This window comes from Triticum dicoccoides, chromosome 6A, assembly GCF_002162155.2.
Source record: "Triticum dicoccoides isolate Atlit2015 ecotype Zavitan chromosome 6A, WEW_v2.0, whole genome shotgun sequence".
Lineage (NCBI taxonomy): Eukaryota > Viridiplantae > Streptophyta > Magnoliopsida > Poales > Poaceae > Triticum > Triticum dicoccoides.
The window spans coordinates 23,875,675-23,883,353 of NC_041390.1; the positions used below are offsets into that span (position 1 = coordinate 23,875,675).

General features: G+C 41.6%; 1 pseudogene; it reads left to right on the forward strand.

Annotated features, from left to right (window-relative positions):
• Positions 1-6,302, forward strand: part of LOC119318753 — an 11,316-nt pseudogene extending 5,014 nt beyond the window's left edge.
• Positions 6,303-7,679: the final 1,377 nt, after the last annotated feature.

Consider the following 7,679-nt stretch of genomic DNA (forward strand, 5'->3'; position numbering starts at 1 on the left):
TGGTAATGATTTACAACCACATTAATTCAAACATCATGGATGACGGTGTAACTCAGATGACACTATTCACACTAAAATGTTGTTGTCTCTCGGGGGTACATCTGGAGCACTCTCTTGATCTCTACTACAGCTTACAAGTATGAGTGGACATAAATAAGCGTGGAGCTTTAATTTGGTCCAAACTCCTACACACACCCCACACATAGACTCAACCCAACACTCCCCCTCAACTTCTAAAAAAACACTCCCCCTGAGATGGGTGATAAGTATCTATCATTACCATCCTGTTACAAGCTAAATTATATTACTTGAGTGCTAACCCTTTGTTAGAGAATGTACTACTTGATTCTCCAAGCTTATGTAATTTAATTCTACTTACAAACATTCTTGTGCGTTGCAACGGGAGAAAAAAAATGCCCCTAGCCGAGTAAGCATGGCTCAAGACTCCCACGGGTCTACATCCTCTACTTCAATATGGCGCCCCTACCCGTGTCACTGCTTATCCTTCTTTTCACCATCACTAATAGTGAGCGTGGTGTCCACCCTATCACAATATGTCTGATGGTCAATCCCAAGGCATTGATCTCGGCCACCGCGTGGCTCACCTTCATTGAACCGCACCAGTGAAAGAGAATGTTTGGACCATCTTTCAATTTGTTAAAATACTAGCTTAAATATTATGGAGCACTGAGGAAAAAAATTTGCCCGTTGAACTATTAGCCACAATAGTTGCTTCTAAATTGATGTGGCTTCTTTCTATTTGTGTCTTGGGTATGAGTGAAAAAATATTCAGTCTCAAAAGACAACGAATAAATGGGAGCAAAAAAGAGAGTATTATTAAAATTGCATGCACGCCTTATATACTCAAATAAGGCTGAAGAAGCAATATGCCCTTTAGTCATATACGCACAAAGGGATAGAGTCATTTAGAAAATGTCTGAATTATAAGAATCAACTTGTATGTTGTGCCACTTACAATGATCTATTCTACCAATTGGTCCACAATGAATTCACTAATGCTGGGAGCATGTATCATCTCAATGGCTTTGTTTCCTTGTTTCTGAAGAGAGAATTCCTAACTCGTAAATCGAACACCATTAACCCCACCTACGAAAGACTGGCTCATCATTCTTTAGGGACCCCTCCCTCTCTATTCATTGTCCTCTAGCGACAGAACAAACACTTGGGACGCAACCTAATCAACTATTAGATCTACAGAATAAAACACACCGCATCATGCTTACTCAAGCACATGTAGGATGCATCAAGAGACAATCGTGAACTTTTAGTTGAATTTTAAAATCATCAATGACAGATCAAAAGCAGATCATGAAATTAAAAAACCATCAATGAACTCCACCAATCCACCTCGTCGTTGGTTCTACCCACCTTGACCTCTTCAGCAAAGAGGCCCGTGCCACCGACGCGATGGCGGCCTATAACCTCCTCCTTCTTGATAGGGCACAACCACTGGGAGCAATCTGAGCGAGATTATGGCGCCCTGATGTGGAACTACACTAGCCCGTCTCCACCACACTCACCGTGGACCCCTTCCATGAGGTGAGGCTTGCAAGCATCCCAGTCTGTCTCCTTCATCTCTGGCTAGTACCTCCACCGCAAAGGAATTGTTGATTCCGGTGAAACCCCATCGATTCCTCCTGCATAGAGCCTCCTCAACACCTCTGACAGCCTCCTGGCCAGGCAGCATACACGATAGTATGCGTAGAGGCTCTAATCTTTCTACGACAATTCCGGCAAAGCCTTACCCTACAACGGCGGCCGCAAGCGGCCATATGCTGCAAATATACAACACTTCGGCTGCTGCCGAAAAATTTGCTCCAAATGGGGGACCATGCAGGACCTCAATAAAATGGTTGTTTTATATCACTTTTTGCCAGAAACGCTTCTCCAAAAGCTTCCCTAAAATAGAACACCCACAAAACGACAGCTGCATTGTATTTCAGGGCACCAATTTTAGGCTGTTGTGAACATTCTCTGGTGCCCTAAAATTCACTTTTTTGAGCCTCGAATTTTACTCCAACTGCTTTTTTGCGCCCTAGGGCTATGGTTGAAGATTCTATGAGTTTTTTTAGGGTCTTTGAATTGGCTTCTCAATTTTTGAATTTCCCCCATTGTCCAGTCTCACTAGAAAGCACAAAGAGCAAGGAACTATGTCTCCTCTCTTCTTCCCTATTAGATATTCTGTTTCAGCTTACTTGAGCAAGAACAATTAACAACCAGGTTCAATGCAACTAGCACACCAAGGCCCTAAATCCACCACGCTGCTCTACCACAAACACAAACCACACCTCCTACAAGAAGTTCTCAGTTGCCTTCTTTCAGCAACCAGCAAAAAAATTCTCCTTCAATCCACTATAAGACAACAACATTAGCGGCCCAAAAACAGATTCAGGCAACACAACTCTTCTCTGCTTCTTTGCTACAGTACTCACTACACCAACATCGCTACCTCCAATGGATAGTATCTGTACATACATCACCCATCTCTCCTTTCACCACCACAGACCAACACCGCAGACCTACAGGTTCTTTTACTTGCACGCACTATCGACGGTCGTCTCGGATGAGCTTTTGATTTCGAGCAACCAGCCAGCCACACATCCGCCTCTTGCTGCTACCCCCAGCACCCACGACTTACAATTCCTGCACGAGCCACAAGGAGGGGACCGGTCCCTGGTTGCACAACAAAAGCTTCAGTACCAATTTGTTGCGCTGCCCCGTGCTCCTGGCCATAAGCACCTCTTCTCTCTGCTCTAAGGGCTACGGATGTGTTGCAGCTTCTCCCATGAAATTTTCCCCTCACTCCAGAAGTTCCACTAGCACCAGAACCTCTCTTAACCCACAACTACGACTACGAGTACCAACTTTCCTCTCACCACAAGCAATGACTTTAATTAGTTTTAACCTGGGTGTCATGCCATGTTTTTCTTACAGGGACCATACCATGTTGTTTCTTGGGGGAAAATCGGTAACACTCTCTTGCCCTCTAGCTATAACCTACATGTATGAGTAGATATACACAAGGGTGGGACTTTGGGCCAAACCCATACACACACCCCACACATACACTCAACCCAACATATATCCTTACTAGGATGTTGATTGGTAGAAGTTTGCACCGTGTTTCTAAGTTATGTAACTGTTTACTACTCAATCCAGTCAAATCTCCATTTCCTTACATAATAGGTGTTGAATCCTTGAAGTTGTTGTGTAGGACGTGAGATGATCTTGGTCCTTTAGGCATCACTTTTCATAATTGTACAAGGAAAGCACATACATTTTCTATTGGTACTAATTAGTGGGGCATATTGTCCAAAAAGGATTTGATAGTGAGAGGCCAATGAGGTCAAAACATGTCAAACTCCAACAAAATGAGTATTTCGTCATATTATTGTATGAATTATAGAGGTTATTAACATGGTAATTATTTCAGGATTGAAACATTTCATTGTTGCAACATCTCCACTACATATGATTCTATTCTTTTTGTATGTAACATGAGTTTGCATATATATTACCGACTTTTTGTACTGGTCATCAAATAGTGTATATTCCGTATGTATATGTGCACTTATGTTCATGTCTATTTTCCTTTTCCTGCTCAAATATCCCGTGTATCAATTTTGGAGAGGGAAATAGTGGGAAAGATCCTACTACGCTTATAAAGGATCTAAGCACTCTTGCATTCCCTCTTTGAGGCAAGGTTTTGCTCTGTATGTATCATTAGCAAAGTATTCTTTGAATATGCTAAAACATTCATGAATGGTAGGTGTCTTACCACCAAATATGATCATACTATTGTGATTCCATTAGCTCCAGCATACAAGAAACCGTCCTAGAGAAGCCTTTGTTTTGGTTCCTGGTTTTACTTTTTTCTAACGTATACATGAGTTGCATGCCCAAATTCCAGTCTTGGTTCAACATCCACCAAAAGTTTTGGTTAAAGTCACATCCAAAAGTAAGCGTGTTGCAGTCCTTCCTTAGAATATCTCTATTATAGATCGTGTCAAGTAAAAGCCAGAAAAGAGCCTATGTTTATGTTTACAATATGGCTTCCATATCCATGACATAGGGGTGGGAGAAGGATCATGATTGGTTATAGTCTTGTAAATTTTGTTACTGTAAAAAAAGAACCTTGCCCATAGAGAGTTTCTAGGAGCCATCATCATCAATGTAGCTTAATTTATCAAGAATAATGACAAGGTTGTTGCATTGGGAGTAGGCCATGGATGATAGGAGTGAAACATATCATATATAGATTCACAGGTTAAGGCCTTCTGAATGGTGTTCTTCCTCATCAATAGTACAATAATGCAATTGGGTGGATTTAGATTGCATAGTATGATCAGACCATGTGTCCTACCAAAACAAAATAGTATCACATCTCCCAAAATCACATTTAGCCAAAGACTAAAATTGGTTCCATGGAGACATACAATGTCTCGAACAAAAAGAGCAATGCCTGCCAAAGTGTTGTGGCAGACATGTCAGAGTAATGAGCTTCCAAGATGATATTTTTTCCACTATAATCCTAAAGCAGGATTATATTTGTGTCTTAGATTGAGAGTCACATATTTTAGATTGAGAAACAAATATTTAGTTGTTTTGAATGGTGGACATTCGAATCATGTTTTTTCTGATTATTTCCATGTGTACTCTTTGCAGTGGGGAAAAAATTCAAGATATTGTCTGTCTGAAAACCATAGAAATGAAAGGAAGAGTGAAATGGGGGGATTTAAGAAAAAATCCTCAAGGATCTTTGTCACTCTCAAAGCCGGTCAATAATGGTAAGATCACATTCTTACATTACAGAACATTCATCCTTGTTCTTATGATTTGGCATTCTCCCCTTTCAGGATTATTTACTTTTGTGCTAAAATGAGTTTGAAATTGTATTTGATATACCTAGATAACTATGTCTTTGTTAGCGTCAGTTTGCTTCATCATAAGTTTTAATAGTTACTGAAACATCACAAAAATAAACATGAACTGACTTTCTGGCAACCAATATCATATTAGGTGATTTCACTGTTGTTGAATGTTGAGTCTTCGAAAAACGGCTTATTGGGAATGAAGCAGGTAAGATTGACACTTGATTTTTCATTTATTGTCTTTAGAAGGTATGGACATTCAGAATATTATGCTTAAGCTATTTATGACACCGATGCAGGTTGCGAAGATGTTAAAATTGAACAAAAGAATTGGTTTAGCAACTACGGAAGATGGTTCATATATTTATGTATGTCCTGGACACAAGGCAAAATATGGTTTCTGGAAAGGTGAGTCAACAATCGATACAAACCAAGACTCATTAATCGGTTTTGTTGTACAGGACCGAAAATCCCCAGTAAACACCATAGTTTTAAATAGCCAGCTGTAGCTCTGCTACAGCCCGCTATAGCCTTTTCAGCAGGGTGCCGCTAAATGGTCGCCTTCACAAATAGCCCGCTATAGCTTATTTGGAGGTCCGCCGCTGTTTTCCATAGCCCGCTATTTAAAACATTCTAAACACAAGCAAGGGAGAGATAAGTATTGCGAAAATACAAGAAATCGGGGGCACTCATGTGGAATCACAAGAAGCGATATGCAGTAAGCTTGTACTATATATTAGTCCACATGCATGGAAGTCTTATTCTCTCGATGTCCTCCTCTAGTACTTGCTGATCATGGACGTCATCCTTCTCTTCTTTCAGATCAACGATCATACCATGTTCATCCTCTTCGTGCACCAGTCGATGATGGCCTATATTTTCGGCGTCCTCCTCTGGTACTAGCAGAGCTAGGCTCATATTGTCCGTATCCTCCTCCTGGACTACTAGGTCACAACTTCCATGCTCGGCATCCTCTTCTTGGACTGTCAGGTCAAGGATTACATCCTCGACATCCTCCTCAATCCCCATGCACCAGAATGTCAAGAAATCTTTCATCAGCTTCCTCCTTGTCCAAGAGGTCAAGGATTCATTACCCATCGTACATGCTCCCAATTTTGCACTAGAATATTTCAAGCCCTTAATAGACCATGGAAACAACAACGGTATTTCTCCTGACCAGCAACATTGGATGTTTAGCGAATGGCTCGAGACTGACTATGTTATTGCAGGTTCACAACACTTGAGGCCACCTACCGGTTCTGCTCCTGGTCATTTGTGGCATAGAATGTCGTGCCCAAGGTCCGAGAATAATCATCCTGGTTTTGAAAGATCAGAAGGCTTCTGTGGTTATAGCTCCACATATATTACTCTAGATTCAAAAATGGGCCAGGTAGCACGCCTCCCAACTAAAGTAATTGATGAAATTGCAGCCTTGTCCCAAGAAACATTCTGAATGATTTGTCTTAGACTGGTGTATTCAGAATTACAAGGAAGACACCAGGACATGGGTTCTTGTTTCTATTTCCAATCGGGCCAATTACTCCCAATATCCATAGAACATAATTCCTGATGTGTACAATGATGCATATGACATTTCATTCAGTCTCCTGATAGGATGTTTGCTAGCACTAGTATGTTCCAACCTTCATTGCTACATGTATCTTCAGATTTGGTGATTGATGAGGTTATCATGTATCTTTCTGGATAGTCATAGGAAGTTTTTCTTCTGAATAGCTACAGCGTATGTCTAGTAAACTATTCCGTATGGTAGATTTCACGATGGAACAAGTCCTGTAGTCTCATCATCACATTGGTGGGCTTCTTTTTTTTACTAAAAATACTATCAAACACCTCCCTCGTCGTCGATTCAGGATAAATTTCCCTAGGATATGCTATCCGTTTGCCCAATAAGCTTTCCAGTGGGGGGGGGGGCATCTAAATATCGATCTCAGTTCAAAAGAAACTGAACCAGGTCATGAGAAAAACTGGGTCAAAAACCATGAGCTAGTTTACAAGGAAAAGCGGATCGAAAACCTAAACAAATTGACCCGATTATGAGGGAAACAGTCGAGTTTTTCTTTCCCATTCATGTTGTGACACAACACATATGTGCGCACAACATATATGCTTGTGTCCCTATTTGTCTGCCTTTGATTTGGGACATAGCCAAGTTTTTCCCTTCTACTAACTTGAGAAAATAACAGGCCAGGAAAAAATGAAATAGAATTCTCTGTTGTGGACCGCCAAACAACTAGCACAAGGCGGCCATCCTCTGTGATCAGGCTTCCGAGGAGATGCAACATCTACTCACTGACTGCCCCTTCTAGCGGCAGATTTGGCACAAAATCCTCTCCTGGTATCGGTATACCGCCACGCCCCAGACCAGACGTGGACGTTCGCAGACTGGTGGGCGTCCTCTTGCTGCCGAGGTATTTCCTCCATCATCCTCCAGCAACGGTTGTGTCTTCAACTCGCAGCAGCCCTCTGCTTCACCCCTGGTACAGTCTATCCAGGAAGATGCACACCTTTGGGCTAGGGCAACAGCCAAAGGGTTTAATATTCTTCCAAGAGTCAGGCCTTTGTTTTCCTTCGGGTTGAGCACCCCGTGTTCCGCTCTAGCTTCCAGGTTGTGTACGTGTCCCATATGATGGTACCCTTATCAAAGTTTTAAATAGCGCGCTAAGCATCTTAGCGTCGGACCTCTTTCAAATGCTATAGCGTGCTATAGCGAAGCTATAGCGCGCTATTTAAAATGTTTGTTCATTTGTTTGGACCAAAGTCTCTTAG